The sequence below is a fragment of the Scatophagus argus genome, chromosome 13 (assembly GCF_020382885.2).
Source record: "Scatophagus argus isolate fScaArg1 chromosome 13, fScaArg1.pri, whole genome shotgun sequence".
Taxonomy (NCBI): domain Eukaryota; kingdom Metazoa; phylum Chordata; class Actinopteri; family Scatophagidae; genus Scatophagus; species Scatophagus argus.
In genome coordinates, this window is record NC_058505.1 from 21,889,175 (window position 1) to 21,908,999 (window position 19,825).

Sequence of the window (19,825 nt, forward strand, 5' to 3'; positions counted from 1 at the left end):
AATATAAATTACTGCATACAGTATGAGTAGTGGAAAGGTCTTTTAGTATTATAGCTGTGTATTATTATGTATAGAGCCAGGCATCGATTCAGTTTCATACTACACTGTGCTTTATTGGTCTCCTTGTGTAATTGCAGTCTGAAGTGTGCTTTAGTTTAGCTTAAGGGCTCTAAGCTTGAAATCCAGCATTTTCCAAGCCTACACCAAACTCTTCATTTTATTTCATCTAAAATTTAATTGTTGTAAAGCTATTTTAGCTACTGTTAAACTGAATGAAGATCATGTGTTCATTTTTTGGGTTTTTTTTAATACTGTTCAATTCAATTTATTTATATGGCACCGAATCACACTAAAAATGATCTCATGACACTTTCCGAATAGAGCAGGTCTAGACCAAACTCTTTAATTTAGTCTTTAATACAGAAGGACACTGCATTTACCCATGAACAAGCCACAGTGGTGAGGAAAAACTTCCTTTTAGAAGGCAGAAACCTTGGAGCAGACCCAATACCACTACCACACATAACCTATACAAAAGACCATCGATGTGTTTCTAGAGACTGTCAGAGCTCCTTGACTCCTTGACTCCTTGTGTTTCCAGCTTGGATATAGAGTCTGACAGCAGCTGGCCATTGCTAGTTAGCTCTATTTATAAGCTGGCTGTTCCTGCAGCACTGAGCGGTGGTCAGTCTGTCACACTGTCAAAGTGTCAATGTGTCCTTAACTCCTGTGTCAAACACTGCATAACCCCTAAAGTGGATGTCCTGTGCAGTCCTCTCCATTTTTAAAATCTGCTGGGAGGGAGGGAGGGATTATTAATTTCTCAGGTCAAAATCCAGAAAGTCCAGAGCTTGCTAGAGTATGTCAGATTCATCTTCAACCAACCATAAATGTCTCTCCAAAAATTTGTGTTCATTCAATTGGTGTTAAAAAAAGAAGTGGCAGGATCATCAGGGACATTAGAAGTTATCCTCTGGAGACCATGAAGGTATCTACTAAATTTAATGTGATATTAATGTGATACATATTTAGTGATATTTCAAATTATATTCTGTAATTTAATGACATACTAGATACATATTTTGCAATATGAACAAAGACATGAAAGGCTTTTGTCCGGAGATAAAACATAATTGTAGCCTAGCAACAACAAATTATGTATCTCATCTTGAACAAAGGTGGCAAACAGGTTCAGGGTTAAAAGTAGCACAGAGAGGGAGCTGCCCTCTGTAGTGAATAAAAGTCCTGTCTTTGTGTAAACCCATCACACACTTTGTTCTTTGGCAACATTATCAGCTTTTCCTCAATGTTCTGCAACATCAATTTTTCCAAGTAGTAACAGTAACACAGAGACATCACTGAATTCATAATGAACAGTGAATTACAAACAAACCTTGTCAATAAAACCTGAGAAAATAGCCAACCACTAAATCAACAAAAAAAAAAAATATTGTGAGTACTGTTGGCTTTTCTAAAATAAGTGAATATGGGGCAGGAATTCATGTATGTCTTGAACATTCTACACTACATGTTATAACTTTATATCTGCACATGAACTATTTTGGAATAACTTGATACAAAATTCTTAACAAAACTTCAAAACTACAAAAACTTCTGACAGGGTCTTAGCTTCAAAAACTTAACTTGTAATACGTGGACAGAATTCAATGGTAGCTCCAAAAATGTAGGGGAAGCATATTACCACAGTAACTACCAACTGCTGCTTATTATACTTGCTGCAGCTATCTCTGGCTTTAGCATTAAATACTGTTAGCTCAGAGATTTCATTTTGAGCAAACCAGAGGTGATTGTGAAAAGACAAACCAAAACCAAGTTTTATTTTGTTTATTCAATTCAATTTAATTTCAATTTAATTTTATTTATATAGCACCTTTTACAGTCAAAATTGCCCCTAGGTGCTTTATAGAAATCCAGAGCCTGAACCCCCAAGCAAGCAGACACTGATAGTGTAAAGGAGGAGGGTAAAGGAGGAGAAGAAGAGGTAGACAGGACAGAGAGGATGAAAGAGAGAGAGAGAGAAACATACATGCAGTAAACATCATAAATTACAAAGGACAAACATGACAGGTTGTTATAATTGGAATTCTGAAAGACTATATATAGTATATATTTTTTTTGACTGATATGTTGTTTAAGTTAGTTATATTAGCACTACATAGAAGAACGTCATGGGCAGATGTTGACAGTAGACACTGGTTTGTCAGAGGGCCAGATGCACTTCAACATGTAGATCTGGATGGAGAGAGACCTGCAGAAAGATACAGAGAGAGAAAGAAAGGGAGGGAGAGACACAAAACTACGAGGAGAACTGGACACACAGTTAGTGACATAAAATAATGAACTGTATGTTAATCTGACGAGGGGAGAGGATAGAAGAGGAGAAGGAGGAGGGGAAACTGCTTGGTGGATCATGTTTGTGTCCCCCGGCAGCATAGGCCTATAGCAGCTTAGCTATGATAGAGATTTAAAGATTAACAGTTAGTCAGACCTATTCTACCTGTGGCTATATATCATGACGTGGGTGAAACTATGCCTACCAGCCCTACACACTTTATTTGACGTTAACTATACACTTTACTAAACAGAAAGGTTTTAAGTTTAGTCTTAAAAGTGGAGGTGGTGTCTGCCTGTCGAACCCAGATTGGCAACTGGTTCCACAGCAGGGGTGCCTGATAGCTGAAGACTTGTCCTCCCGTTCTACTTTTATGAATTCTGGGAACTGTAAGTAAACCTGCACTCTGTGATCTGAGTGTTCTATTGGGAATATATGGGACTATTAGATCCTGCAGGTATGATGGGGCGAGTCCATTTAGGGCCTTGTATGTAAGTAGGAGAGGAGGGGCTATGGGGGAAGAACTTGACTGGCCCACACCGAGCATTGACCTCAACTCCACTGAACAATTATGGGATGAATTGGAATGAAGATTGTGAGTCAGGCCTTTTCCAACATCAGTGCCTGACCTCACTATTGCTATACTGCATGAAGGGGCAAAAATTCCCACAGAAAGTCTTCCCAGAAGAGTGGAATCTCAAGGAAATTCAATCGAATGCAACTGGACTTAGTTATTTGTCTTTGAAGACGTTTCACCTCTCATCCAAGAGGCTTCATCAGTTCATGCTCGCTTGACTAGGCTGGGACTAGTCCAACTAGTTCCAAGTAAGAGTTTCTGTGTTGTTATTGCTGACATTCCAGAACAGAATACAATACAAGACAGATGGGTAAAGAACTTGTCAGACAGAGAACTTACCCAACCAGAGAAAGAGGTCTTAGCCAAGGGCTTGAACTTTGCCATGACACCAAAACAGTTACCTATAGTTGATTTGATTACAGCTACAGAATCAGCTATAAAGAAAAACAACTTAACAGAAACCGAAGCCGAACAGCTTAGGTTAAAAGTGTCAGCAGCTCTGTCCAACGCCAAGGCTCCCCCTTCCAACCTCACCTTTGAGGAAAGGAAAGCGGTCACAACACTCAGCAAAGACCCCAGAATCACAATTCTTCCAGCAGATAAAGGACGATGCGCAGTTGTGCTCAATACAACTGACTACCATGCCAAAGTCTCTACACTACTCAGCGACTCAGAAACATATGAAACCCTGAAAAGAGACCCGACTAGTGGCTACAAAAAGAAAGCAATAGAATGTCTACAAAAACTACAGAAAGAAGGGATTATTGACAAAGCACAATATCACCGTCTTTATCCGCAAGATTCTATCCCTTGCTTATATGGACTTCCAAAAATCCACAAAGAAGGGGCTCCACTCAGACCCATTGTCAGCAGCATTAACTTGGTCACCTACCACATTGCCAAACACGTGGCGAACATCCTGGCTCCCTTGGTGGGCAACACCCCCCACCATATACAAAATTCTATTGAATTTGTGAACAAAGTCCGGAACTTAAAAATGGATCCAGATGAAACCATGGTATCCTACGACGTGACTTCTCTGTTCACTTGTATACCAACCATGGAAGCTTTGGAAACAGTAAGAGAGCGTCTTACACAGGACGACTCTCTCCAGGACAGAACAAAACTCAGACCAGAACACATATGCCAACTCCTGGATTTGTGCCTAAACACCACATATTTCCAGTTCAATGGCAAATTTTACAGACAAAAACATGGCTGTGCCATGGGTTCACCAGTATCTCCCATTGTGGCCAACTTATACATGGAGGAAGTGGAACGCAGGGCCCTGAACTCCTTTGAGGGAGCAACACCGAGCCACTGGTTCAGATATGTGGATGACACGTGGGTCAAAATCAAAAGGAAAGAAGTGCAAGCCTTTACTGAACATATCAACTCAGTGGACAGGAACATCAAGTTCACCAGAGAAGATGTTAAAGATAATAGTTTGCCCTTCTTAGACTGTGACGTCCATATAGAAAAGGACAGGAGCCTCCACATTGGGGTATACAGGAAACCCACACACACAGACCAATACCTCCTTTTCGACTCACACCACCCTTTGGAACACAAACTTGGTGTTATCAGAACTCTGCAACACAGAGCTGATAAGGTACCCACCAGCTCACAGGCCCAAGGGGAAGAACATGAACACCTGAGGGATGCCCTCAAAACGTGTGGTTATCCCAGTTGGACCTTTGTGAAAACTGCAGCTGGTTCCAGGAAGAACACCACAAAGGTGGTTGAGGAGGAAAAACAGAACAAAAGAAACAACATAGTCATCCCATATGTATCTGGGGTATCAGAAAAACTCAGGAGGATCTTCAGCAAGCACCGGATCCCAGTGTATTTCAAACCCAGCAACACACTCAGACAGAAACTGGTACATCCCAAAGACAGAACACCACACACTCAGAAAAGCAATCTGGTGTATGCTGTCCAATGCAATGAGGAATGCAAAGACCTCTACATTGGTGAAACTAAACAACCACTACACAAGCGCATGTATCAGCACAGGAGGCCCAACTCCTCAGGCCTAGACTCTGCTGTATACCTACACCTGAAGGAGAAAGCTCACTCCTTTGAGGACAACAATGTCCACATCTTGGACAGAGAGGATAGATGGTTTGAAAGAGGAGTAAAAGAAGCCATCTATGTGAAATTAGAAAAACCATCTCTCAACAGAGGAGGAGGTCTGCGACACCACCTATCTCCAATTTACAATGCTGCCCTTTCATCTCTTCCCAGGAGATTCCACAACTTAGCCTCTAAGGAAAACTGCCATTCACAAAGGACCCCATGTGACTCTAACGACTGTCGTTACAACACAACAGAGCAGTAACGAAGTCGAAACCAACTTTACCATCCCCAACGACTGTCTCAACGACTGTCGTTTGTCACAATGGAACACTAAACGAGCTTATGACACCACTGGTCATGTGAATGCCTCCACAGAGGTTAAATACCTGGGTCTCCACACCAGCTAGTTGGACTAGTCCCAGCCTAGTCAAGCGAGCATGAACTGATGAAGCCTCTTGGATGAGAGGTGAAACGTCTTCAAAGACAAATAACTAAGTCCAGTTGCATTCGATTGAATTTCCTTGAGATAACCATGACCTGGATGAATGAGATTATTCACAGGCCCAGAAGAGTGGAAGTTGTTACAGCTGCAAAACTGTCTATGTATTTAGAATGCAGTGGCATTAAAGTCCCTGTTGGGGTAATGGGCAGGTGGCCGAATACTTGTGTCTATACAGTGTATATTGTTTAAGACTACATAATATTAACGAAGTCCAATAATGCAGCCATTCAGAAAGATGTCATTAAAGGTATTTTTCTTGTCAGAGGCCACTGGAGCTCTTTTTAATTTAAGTTGTGAGAAATGTGATAAATCTCTTGTTAATTGTTTGTGAGAGAGAGTAAAATATTTTTACTTTAATCTTTTCTTTAAGTCCAAAATGTCTTTTCAGTAAATTGTTAACTGTGACTATTTGCCAAATGAGTAAATTTTGTCAAGCTGAACACACTGAGGAAGAGATCAAGTAGTTTGTTTACTGTCCTCTGTGGAATCTCTTCTATGATCAGAGATGTGGGTGTCTTCAAAGAAAGTTCTGACTTCACAACCATGAATAAAAATCATGTCAGGCATGTGGCCATGATAATGTGTAGGGCTGAACAAGGTTATACAACTCTGATGTTTGAACATTCAACAGCTCAGAGACATCATGCTTCTCGTGCTTTTTCTTCCTTTCTTTCTTTCTTTCTTTCTTTTTTTTCCCCTTATACAAAAAGCTTCAGCTCAAACATCCTCCGGTAGAGCAGCATCTGCTTTACCTTTTACCTGTTTACTCAGCCCCTGAAATTTCCATCTGTCTTCTCTTCTCTGATTACACTGGTGCTATAGAGTGGCAAACTACCACTCAAAACAGCCATATGTCAACTATTGATTACTTCAGTCATTCAGTGAGTTCAGGCACTTTGGTTGGACAGAAGGAGCTTCCAGTGTCAGCTGCTAATCGGTGCCAAATTACCCTGATCTGACCTTAAGTGGCATCACTTATCATATTCTTCATTACATGTACTTAGCTTTCACTGCTGTCTACACAATAACCAGTGACTGACAAAAAGATATTAAATACCAAAATGTAGCAACGTAGCTGAGCAAATTTTGACCATGAAATCAGTCACGTAACAGAAGAGTGAAACATATTCTCTCACATTTGAATGTCTGATTTATGAGCATAATCTGAATGTCTAATTCTAAAATACCAAATGTAAAGGAATGTATTATTTATTTACCATTGTATTTTATGCACAAAGTTCCCAATTAAAATTCTGTTAATTCATTGTACAAGGATCCCTCATGGGTCGAAATATAACAGTACATTCGATACTTCTTTCATACTGGTTCAAGTAGTTTCACAAGTAGGCCTCTTAACAGTTGAGTGGAGTCCTTTCAGAGCAGCAGGTGTTTGAGTAGAGCCATGAGAGGACGAAATCATAGTGAAGAAGCTCTGTCCAGTCTTGAAGGGTGAATTTTGTCCATAGGCATTGACTATATATTTACATGTAGGGATTTAAACTGTGTGTTATTCATCAGGGCCAAACATTTTACAACTTTTCAAATAGAAGGAATTATGTAGAATTTCAATTTTGCACTGCAGGTTTGAATGTTGCTTTAGCTGATTCATTGGAAGCTTGTGTCGACCGGTTCACCCTCACCATCTTCATCAGATCGTTGTGACTTTTTGTGGTTTCAAAGCTTCCGGCTCTCTTGTTCATGCTATGTTGCTCTGATTTTTGGCTCTCGGCTCTGCCTAACTTGTGCTTTTGTTCTTGCCTCACCTGCTACTTACATTTTGTGTACTTTTTGACAATGACTCTTTGGATTCGGATCGGTTTTGGTACCTTAACTTTTGTGATTAAAGTGTTTAATCTTTATTCTGAGTCTGAGTGTGGTTTTCAGCATTTGGAATTCTTTAATTATTTGTGCTAATGTAACACATTTACTAGACTATGGAAGCTTTTGTTGGATTTTAACAGACATTTGTGAAGACAAATGTTATTCTCTGCTTGTAAGCGCCTTCTCTCACGCACCACCCCCCTCTCCCTCTCTCTCTCCTTCTCTCTCTCTCTCTCTCTCTCTCTCTCTCTCTCTCTCAACCCAACCAGTCAAGGCAGATGGCCGCCCATCTTGAGCCGGGGTCTGCTCCGAGGTTTCTGCCTTCTAAAAGGCAGTTTTTCCTCACCACTGTCGCCAAGTGCTTGCTCAAGGGGGAATGTTGGGCTCTCTGTATTACAGTTTAATTAAAGAGTTTGATCTAGACCTGCTCTAATTGGAAAGTGTCATGAGATAACTTTCGTTGTGAATTGGTGCTATATAAGTAAACTGAATTGAATTGAAATGAAATGTGTACCACAATCCAGGCCAAACATGTATTTTTTCTTTTCTTATTTGGGGTGTGTCAATTCATATCCACAAAAATATTTGTGCAACTTCGTGTACTTATTTGTAAATGTATTTTAAGTTCACATGCAAAAGCTATAGGCTTTACAAATATACAATATCACCATGTAAGCCATGTGACATTTGTGACTACAGTTTGGATTAGAAGAGTCTAACGTTACCAAGTGTTTGAATCTGTACAACAGAAGACAAGGAGTACAATTGATAAGTAATATAAACTCCCAGTCAAAAGCTTGGACACACCTTCTCATTTAATGATTCTTCTTTATTTTCATGACTTTTTACATTGCAGATTCTCACTGAAGGTATCAAAGGTATGGAATCATGTAGTAAACAAACAGGTGTGAAATTACTCAAAACATGCTTTATATTTTAGATTCTTCAAAATAGCCACCCTGATTACGGCTTTGCACACTCTTGGCATTCTCGTGATGAGCTTCATGAGGTAGTCACCCGAAATGGTTTTCCAACAGTCTTAAGGAGTTCCCAGAGATGCTGAGCACTTGTTGGCCCTTTTACCTTCACTCTGCAGTCCATCTCATCCCAAACCATCTCGATTGGGTTTACGCCTCCTCCTCCATGCTTCACAGTGGGAACCATGCATGTAGAGAGCATCCGTTCATGTCACTACTTCACACAAAGACACAGCGGGTGGAACCAAAGATCTCAAATTTGGACTCATCAGACCAAAGCACAGATTTCCACTGGTCTAATGTCCATTCCTTGTGCTTCTTGGCCCAAACAAATCTCTTCTGCTTGTTGCATTTCCTTGTGCAGTGGTTTCTTAGCAGCTATTTGACTTCCTGAATTCCTGATTCTAGCAGTCTCCTTTGAACAGTTGATGTGGAGATGTGTCTGCTACTAGAACTCTGGGTGGCATTTATCTGAGATCTAATCTGAGGTGCTGTTAACTTGCGATATCTGAGGCTGGTGACTCGGATGAACTTATCCTCAGCTGCAGAGGTGACTCTTGGTCTTTCTTTCCTGGGGTGGTCTTCATGTGATCCAGTTTCATCATAGCGCTTGATGGTTTTTGCGACTGCACTTGGGGACACATTCAAAGTTTTTGCAATTTTGCGGACTGACTGGCCTTCAGTTCTTAAAATAATGGACTCTCGTTTCTCTTTACTTAGCTGATTGGTTCTTGCCATAATATGAATTCTAACAGTTGTCAAATAGAGCTGTCAGCTGTGTACCAAACTGACTTCTGCACAACACAACTGATGATCCCAACCCCATTAAGAAGGCAAGATATTCCACAAATGAACCCTGACGAGGCACACCTGTGAAGTGAAAACCCTTTCAGGTGACTACATCATGAAGCTCATTAAGAGAGGGCCAAGGGTTTGCAGCGCTGTCAACAAAGCAAATGGTGGTTACTTTGCGTAATCTAAAATATAAAACATATTTAACATATTTATTTTAGTTATTTAACATTTTTTTCTTTGCTACATAATTCCATATATCCTGCTTCAAATATTTAGTAGTAAAAATAAAGAAAAAACACTGAATGAGAGTAAGAAGAGAGAATGAGAGAAAGTATAACCTACATTCGTGATCACAATGGGTTCATCAATGTCATCTACAGATGAGTGTGCTGTGCTATGCTTGCCTAATTATTGATATTACCTATGATCTGAAACCTAATGCTAATTGTAGTAGTAGTAGTGTGTATGAAGTAACTCAACTCAAATGGGTTGATTGACAGCAAGATGCTCACATAGTTTGCTGAAATAGTTGGAAAACCTCAGTGTTCCAGGATTGGTTTCTCAGCCGATGACAATAAATCTGGTGCTTAGTTTTTTAAATATCCTTGTAAATAATAATAAGACAGTTATTTAAAGTAGTTCAAAACTACTGTTTGTACTTCAGTGATTATACAAACTGCAGATTGTATCTGTCTGCAACAGAGAGTAACAAGCATTTTAAATGTATGCCAGTAATCAAGTCAGACCTTCACCTCATTGAAAAGGGGAGTCATAAGAGTCATTACTTCACTTTTCACTCAGCGTCCATCCCACTCACCCACACACAGCCCACTGCTCCTGGCTGTCAGTCAAAAGGCCACTGAGCACGCTCTGTAGCTGTTGTTGTCCATGCTTTGATACCCGTGGCAGAAAGCTTCATTGCAGAGCTCTCGAGACTGGTGACCTGAGACCTAGTACAAACACACAGAGCTGCACATTTGCTGCATGCATGTGCAGTTCCTTACACATTCACTCACCCTCTTAGTCTCTCTCACACACACACATACGCGCACACACACAATAAAACTGAGTGTGACACAATGAGAGGGAAATTGAAGTAGAAACTGCTGGGGATTCGGGGATTAGCAGGGATTTCTTTTCACTCTTTTGGGAGCACTGCTTATGGAAAACTCAACCAATCAGAATGCACCCACTTCAGACCAGATGGTCCACACCACCAAGAGCCAGTACCGTTGGTGGGAGCTGCCCAGGCTAACTATACCACATTAACTGTTGAAGGAAATGTGTGTAATAGTGAGTGATTGTGACATTAACTGACATTGTGCTGTGTGTTGTCATTATGAAACTCCACTGTGACCTTAATCCAATGCTGCCAAAGGCATTTTGAAGCTTTTAGACCAACCTCTGACTCTCTCCTCTCTCTTAAGGTCTGCTTCTCTCTTCGTCTCTCACTGTCCATCTGTTGCCTACTTTTCAATGGACAGTTTCAAGGCCCGCTCAGCATTTCAGAGGATTTAAACAGCTCTATTGTAACTTAGAAAGCTGGATTTAGACACTGAGAATGAGCGAGAAATAACGGGAGGGAGAGCGAGAAAGTGTGTGAATATCAGAGAGAGAGAGAGAGAGAGAGAGAGAGAAATCATCCACATAATGCCTCAATGTTATTGTGAAAAAAAAAATTACAACTCCCATGGGTATTAAAATGACACAAAAAGACAAAAAATGAAACAAGTGGATAAACAGATTAAGATAAAGGGAATAAGCTTTAAAACCTTAAATGACGTACCCACACGGAGAGAACAAGTGCAGCAGCAGGAAGATCAGCCATTCTGCAGATTAAAGTCTCTCCAGGTGGGATTAAAGTGCCTTGTTCTATGAATGTTTTCCTGCCTGTACTACCATGTCTGAGGACTTTTCCAATTTTCCAATTCCACATGCCTACTTTGTCTTTCTCATTATAATCTGCAGAGGTCTGCAGCTTAATGCCAATCCTGTGTTTTTTTCATTTGTCCTCATAGAGGTACACAAATTATGTAGACCTAATTTCCCCTCGGGGATGAATAAAGTCATCTATCTAGACGCCCTTGTTCATAGATTTGTTGTTTAAGGCAGATTTCCTAGTTTGGGCTGGTTCATTTCCAACTGAGATAAATCCTAATCCTGTAGCATACAGTTATATTTACATAATGTGTATAATTTACATAAAGCTATAGTAGGCGTACTGCCCCCAAACTATGCTAGCAGGAACCTGTCGACCCACTATGACCCACTAGAAGTGTGTGGTGGTATCTGGAGAAACCATGTGTGTATGTGCCTATTTTTTTCTTCTTATTATTTTGTCAAGTCGGGAACTTTGCTGGACATCAGCCTTGTATCGGCATGAGGGCTTGTATTCCCCATGCTATTAAAGTGTGCAGGGTGTGAGGTTGGACTATAGGCTAAAAATATTGAAACTGGAATTGAAAAGTTACATTTCTGTCTGTCTCTTTCCTCTACTCTGTCTCGGTCATGAATGTACACTATATAGACAAAAGTATCAGCACATACCTCTTTCTTTTTGAATTCAGGTGTGGTATAGGGCTGTTTTTCATGGTTTGTGTTAAGCCCCTTACTTCCAGTGAAGAGAAATCTTAATGCTTCAGCATACCAAGACATTTTGGACAATGCTATTCTTCCGACCTTGTCGCAACAACCCATGGAATGCCCCCCTCCGCCATAGCATGACTGCACCCCAGCACACAAAGTAAGGTCCACAAAGACGTTTCCAAATGAGTTTGGTGCCAAAAAACCTGACTGGTTCACACAGAGCCCCGACCTCACCCCCATCCAATGCCCATGAGATGAATGGGAACAGAGACTGTGAGCCAGGCTCCTCGTCCGACTTGTGCTCGACTCCACAAAAGTTCCACTGCATGTGGGCAAAACCCCCTACAGAAACACTCCAAAATTCCATAGGAAGCCTTCCCAGAAGAGCCAAAGCACTTAGAATGCTATGTCACCAAAGTCCCTATTGGTGTAAGGGTCAGATACCATAATACTTTTGTATATATACTGAATAAAGAGCTGCATGAGTGTGTGGTTGACATGCAGCCCACCTGAATGACCAAAAATGCCCAATGTACGGTTCCTAAGAATGCACACCCCAAGGAGCCAAACCACTACGTCGTGTTGCCCTCCCACCTGATGAACACCATGGAGAGGCTCATCCTCAGCCACCTTTGCTCTGTGGTGAGCACAGCGATGGACACCCTGCAGTTTGCCAACAGGCCAAACATCGCAGTGGATGACGCTGTCATCTCCCTGCTGCACCGGGCACTGACTCACCTGGAGAGTGCTGGGAGTGCTGTGAGAATCACGTTTTTGACTTCTCAAGCACATTCAGTACAATTCAACTAGTGCTGCTGAGAGGGAAGCTCGAGAGAGCAGGAGTGGATGGAAATTTGGCTGCTTGGATCATCGACTACCTCACCAACAGGCCACAGTATGTGAGACTGTGTAACTGTGTGTCTGAGGTGGTGGTCTGCAGCACGGGGGCCCCCCAGGGAACAGTGCTCTCACCTTTCCTCTTCACCCTCTACACCTCGGACTTCATCTACAACACCAGCAGATGTCACCTCCAGAAGTTCTCTGACGACTCTGACGCCATTGTTGGCTGTGTGTCTGAGGGGAATGAGACGGAGTACAGGTCAGTCATCGTGGACTTTGTGGACTGGTGTGAGCGCAACCACCTGTGCTTAAACACCAGTAAAATGAAGGAGATGGTGATTGACTTCCGGAGAAGGATATTACCACATACATCGGTAAACATCCAGGGCTCACACATTGAGATGGTGGACAGTTTTAAGTACCTGGGTGTTCACCTCAACCATAAACTGGACTGGTCACATAACACCGATGCCCTGTACAAGACGGGCCAAAGTCACCTCCACCTTCTGAGGAGACTGAGGTCCTTTGGAGTGTGCAGGCCCTGCTACGGACATTTTATGACTCTGTGGTAGCCTCTGCTACTCACTATGCTGTGGTCTGTTGGGGAACAGGCAGCACGGACCAGGACGGAAAGAGACCTAACAAGCTGGTCAGGAGGGCCAGTTCTGTCCTGGGCTGCCCACTGGACTCTGTGGAGCAGGTGGGTGAGAGGAGGATGTTAGCCAAGCTGACATCCATCATGGATAACACCTCTCACCCTCTGCATCAGACAGTGGAGGCTCTGAGCAGCTCCTTCAGCGGCAGACTGCTACACCCTCAGTGTAGGAAGGAGCTACAGCAGGTCAATTTCCTCCCTATCCTTACAGAACTGTGCAACACTTACCCACAATCACCACCTTCCACCACTATGCTGATATGTATATAACCTGTATGGCGATATATTGTACAGTGTTTATTTTAAAACTGTTAATCTATAAACCCTTTATATTTTTGAAACTGTTCTGAACACTTTTAGCTTTTTGCACCCTATCCTGTTCTTGTGAGCTGCCATGACAAGTTAATTTTCCCCGCTGTAGGATCAATTAAGTTCATCTTATCTTATCTTATAAAAACTCTACACTTTATGTGCAATCTGCAGTCTGTTTACCCAATATTTGTGGAAACATAGAGACAACCAGTACAAACTGTCCAAAAGCTAGGACTATTGTTGTTATATTAAGCAAAGCAGGATGAATACAGTGAAGGAAATGTGTCAGCAGTAGCATTCCATAAAACTCACTCCTCTAGAGTGTTCAAAGATGGTAAGAATAATAGTCTGATGAGATCAGTATTTACAAGCAGTGCTGCTGGGAAGAGGAGTGAACTCCAATGATGATGACACAAATACAGCTTCCATTGGTCGAGAAAGGCCGAATGTCTTGTTTGTCAGGATAGCAGGAAGCAGAAAGCATTGCCTACATCCCTCTGGAATAAGTTCAACTGTTGTCTCTTTGTCTCCTGGAGGGATTTTAATGTGTTCAAGTTTCATGTTTTCATTAGGGGCATAAATAACAAGGCCAAAGGCTAAAAGAAGAAATGGTGCAACCCTAACACAAAAGCGATAAAGCACACACTGCCAAACTGAGGAGAACGGAAGGACAGAACACATTTAAAAAACAAACTCACAACAAAAAGTGAATACTGCTGCCAAGGCTGCAAATTCTTCTGAACTACTTTAATTTTTTAAGGGAATGTATTCCATACAACGACTTGACAAATTAGCGCTTTGAATGAAAGATAAGAATAAAGAATGTGGACATTCCGAAAAGTCAGCTTGCTTTGCAGCAACAGCTATAAATAGCATCACAAACAAAATGCATGGATGAAAATATTAGCTGTACAGCGTGTCAAAATCATTTAAAAAAAAAGTGTGGAAGTACAAAACAGAGTGAGTCCAATCAAACAATAATCCAAACGAAAGCAAGGCAAAAACAACAGAAATAAGTCCAGCAGATAAATGAAGACACAACATGGAGACTAACACAGAGTCACTGGGCACATATAGAATTAAGATGCAGAGAACACACACAAAGCGCAGATGAACCGACAAACTGAGGAGGCTGCACAAAGACTAAAATACACAAGGGAGGGAAAACAAACGAGACACAGGTGAAACTAATCATGGTAAAACAAAAGGTGGCAAAAAGACATACAGGAAATGTAAAGAAACCAAGAGACAAGAGAAGAAAGCTCTAAAATGAAACAGGAACTGACTGAACTGAAACTTCCAACCATGGCACAGGTTACTGTAACTTGACTTAAAAAAGTAAAGACTTATTAGACATACTGCCTCAGTGTTCGTGAATGACATTAGGTGAGCTGCACTTGTGGAATTCTGCTGACATGAACATGATGTCATGCTGAATAATGAGTACAACTAGTGTGCTGTGGTTCACCCCACATGAGCGTACTTCTTGGCTTGTTGCGTTCTTAAGAGCTGTCATATTAACCATTTAAGGTGTGCTGATTGATTCATGACATCAACTCATACTGTGAATAATACACAAGAAAGCAGTCACTGACAAGCACAGTAAATTATTCAATTATTTTTTATTCAGTCTAGCTAGCTAATGTTAACTAGTAAAGATGAAAAGGCAACGAAGCCTCCTTTCATCATTCACTCTTCCGAATGTTTCTTCATTAGCATCTTTCATATTTGCAAGAAAACATTACAAAGACTGTTAAACTGAATCCACAATACCTGCAGGAAATGAAAGCTCTACTATAGATCTACATAGCTCTAATGTTGGCAGTAAATCTTCTGCCAACATTTTATAATCAATTCATTCAATAATCCTCATTTTATTAGTTATAGGCTTCTCAAACTACTTCTTCTTTGGGTCTTCAGTCGATCAGAAGAACAGTTCTTTAGGAGGAGGACATAGAAAGACATGCAGAAAAGACATGGAGGGACAGATAGACAGAGAGACAGACAGAGATTTCTTTTTCTGTAGTTAGGAAACCATCCAAGATCACTAGTTGCTACAGAAAGATTGTGAGGCCCTGGGACTCTGTCACAGAGATATACACATCTCTGATGGGTGTAATTTACTCAACAGACGTGCACAAAAAAACATCTGCAATCTGAGTGGTTACTTATGAGAACTGAAGATTATTGTTATCATCTGTATGACATGAGCCTGTGAAAGCCTATGATGTAAACTCCATGCTGTCATAAATAAACCTAAAACTGCATCCATAATGCTGTGTGATGTCCATATCCAAATCTGAAATTAAAATGCGTCAATGCTGCCCAATAGGAAATAGAATCCCTTAACCTTTTTAACCCTGCCCAAACCATCTGTAAGTCCATTCTTATAAATGCATGTTATTCTGTCGAACTGACCCACAGAACTCATTTCAGATTTAGTTATTAGAGTTCTCTAATATGTCAGTATGTCGGACTGAATTTTTCATGATGATTGATGATTATAGTGTAAAATACATTTTTAGAGTTCCTATCTATATAGTTACTAAATATATTTTCAATTATATGTTGTATCCATAGGGATTAAAACAAGATATGTAATTATTATGTTTTTAGAACACTAAAAAAATTAGTCCAATGGCACAACTTGGCCCAAGGTAGGGGTAAAATGAGCATAATGGAGTGAATTGAGCAACGTTCCGTCTATTGAAGGCAGTGGCTCTTGCCAATGACGTAGCCTCTGAGGTTCAGCATGAGAGATGGTGGCGCTTCCTGAAAAGCTCAAACCAAACCTGACCTAGGTGAAAACCCATCAGTGAAAGAATTTTGCAAGAAAATAACCTCGGGTTTTAACTGTGTAATATAAAAATATAATTTATTTAAAAAGAAGGAACCTGCTCTCTTTTGCTTGGTCCAGTTTTCAAGAATAGAAATGCCATTTTTGCAGAGAGGCACTGACTTAAAGTAATATGTAATTATGTCCAAAATTTGTCTGCTGTAATTAAGACACAAAATCTTTAACTTAAATAACACGATGGCCATGTGAATGTTGTGTTTTACTGACTTATTTGTTTTTTGGTTACCTAGATGTGGTGGATCATTTTACCCACTGACTTAACTTACCCCATTCTCCCCTAACTTTAATGAAACAAGCAGATTCACATGTATAGCCCTATTTTTCCATGACTGAGCTGGGTGTGTGCAGTGTTATCCAGACTGCAAATGTTATCATTTTGGCTGAATATGCCAACCACTCTTGTGAAAACACTTCCTAACATCTAAAATGCTGGTTTCCTTGGCATGACAGCTCCAAAAACAAAGAAACACCATCTAACTCTCACAGATGTATTCCACAGTATGAAGAAACAGACCTAGATTTCATCATTTTTTATGAGTTTAACTATTATATCTGCCAGATGAAGTACCTAAACGTATTTACAATGCTTAATGGCTTTCTCGGTATGAAAATTCAATCATGTTGTGAACAGCTGGCCATGCACAGTATACTGCATGCATTATTAAAAATGTAATGAGGATCATCCCATCAGTTTCACAGTAAAATACTTACATGTCTCATGTCAAAACACATCTGTGTGTGCACCAACATGAATGTTAATAATTTTCCATTCGGCTGTCACCGTGTCAGTTGTGTTTAAAGCCTTCTGCATCAAGCTAACCGTCTATATTCTTTGTCAGCATCCAGCCTTTTATCAAATATTTACACCACAGTTGTGACATCTTGTTTCACAGTGTGTCAGTAATAACGGCCTGCTGTCTGATGCAAGGGGAGGAGCATTGGGGGCAGATGAAGGGACCAGCAGACAGCCGAGCGTGGGCTGAGGAAGAGGTCAGGGTGGTCCAGCAAGAGGTGGGCGTTGCAGCCATTAAAAACACCCTGACATTTGAACAAGAGCTGTCTCGGTGGTGCAATTCTTAGAAATATGGAGATCTGTACTTACCTTGACACCTACCAAAAGGGTGGGTTTCATATTTCTACAGTAATTAATCCTGTTAACTTGTTTTATCATATACCTTGTAGTTTCGCCACGTGTTACAGAGTTAATATTTTGAACATAAAGACTAAGGCACATGGTGGCCTACTGGCTAACCACTACTTACTGTAAACAATAAGGAATAAGTAACTTTAAGAAGAAAAAAACAACAAAATGTGGTCCTTCTTACACCACTATATATTAAAAAGTCTGGCACACTCTTTGTGTAAAACTGATTTATCATACAGTACATAGACAAATATATTTAGACACTCGACCATCACACCAACAGGGATTTTGGTGACATTGCGTTCTGAGTGCATGGACATTGGTGTGGAGCTGGTCCTCCATTTGCAGTTGAGGCAGCTTTTGCTCCTCTGGGAAGGCTTTCAACAAGATTTTGGAGCTTTTCTCTAAAGTTTTTGCTCATTCATGCAGTGGAGCATTTTGGGGTTGGGCATCCTTAGGGGTTTTCGATGGGGTTGAGGTCAGGGCTCTGTGCGGGCCAGTCAGGTTCTTCTACACCGAACTCATCTGGCCATGGACCTTGCTGTGCCCATTGGGGCACAGTCGTGGTGGGGTGGAGGGGGACCTTCCCCAGGTTGTTGCCACTTGGTTGGAAGCATAGCATTGTCCAAAATGTCTTGGTATGATGAAGCATTAAGATTTCCCTTCACGGGAAGTAAGGGGCCATTTTGTCTGCGTAGTGTATATTAGTTCAGCGTTTCTTTCAACATAATAATTTAATTCAATAAAATTCAATTTATTTATATAGCTCCAGTTCACAACAAAAGTTATCTCATGACACTTTCCAATTAGAGCAGGTCTAGACCAAACTCTTTAATTAAATTGTAATACAGAGAACCCAACATTCCTCAGTGGCGAGGAAAAACTGCCTTTTAGAAGTCAGAAACCTCGGAGCAGACCCCGGCTCAAGATGGGCGGTTATCTGCCTTGACTAATTGTTAGATTGTTTGATTGTTAGAGTTGTTTGGACTAACAAGGTGTTGTGTTTTGATAACTCTACACTCACCGCTGTAATTGCCCTTGGAATATTGCAACACTGCCAAAAAAGTGTTTTAAACAACCTATAGTTCAGATAAGATTGTTAACCAATTTGTCATTCTTAGCACTCATGGTTTTTAGACTATTGCTTGATATACTGCCTGTCTCACTGACAGGCCATGCCTCCTTATCAGCAATTGTTATGAAAAGAAAATCTTCTGAACATCTTTAGAAAGGTAGTCAACAGTCAGTTCGCATACATCAGTGGGTGTCTGATGAGTTTATGAATAGCTGTGACAAGTCCATTGCCTTTGTCCATGTCAGTGGGGCAGTCCAAAGTGCACTGTGTTGCTGTAATCACAGGTTTGTCTTAGATCTCTCACTCTGTTTTTGCCCAAATGTTTCAGTGTTATTCATGCTGCTGCGCCTGCCTGAGCATGCCATTGTGTCACACAAATTCATGACTCACATTCCGTGACACTTGAGTGACAGCTGGAAAAGGTCAGTAATGTTTTAACACAGTGATGGCCGCACTTTCAGTTATCAAATGCCATTCATGGGAAAAAATGTCACTTTTGTCATCAGGAAAAGGGTGAATCGTGTAACCCAGTTTGTGTCTTTGATGAAGCAGCAAAGATCAACCTTAAGTTTCTGCAGCTTAAGGCGAGAGAGTGGGGAGAACAAAGAGCATGTTAGATTGAGGTGAACCCGAGTCATCAGCCCACTTCCTCCACGTGTCTGAAATGTATCATTTTACTTTGAAAAGGCAAAATCAAATCAGAAGAAGCAAAGGAAAATTCTGCTTCTTGCTATCTCTTTATTCGTGATATACTACAGTGACAGCATGCATGGTGTGAATCACATTTTCTGTTTATTGTGCCATTTCCCAGTAAAGGCTTGATCTGAAGCTGCAGATCACAGGGAGCTTCCCAGTCCCCGGGTACATCTGATTTGGCAATGTTTCTATTGACAGAGATACAAGTCTCAGCGGAGCTGCCTTTAATGGCATCAAAGAGAAAGGCGAGAGATTAAGAGAGAGGGAGGATAAGGAGGGGAGGCAGAACCATAAAGAGAAAAATTAAATATATGGCTTCACTGGAGAATAGAGATGACAAAATGGTTAGTTCAGTGCCAGCGCTGCAGGTCTGACTGAGGTAAGAGAATACAGCAGAGCAGCTCTTTTGATCTACTGCCAACTGAATCACCACCTGGAAAATAGTCCTCGGCATGCTGTAGTTTCTCAGTAATCATGTGTTGAAAGAGTCAGGACACAACAGCATCCAGCTTTACACTCACTTACCGACTTACTTACTTTCACACTGGACAAAAAA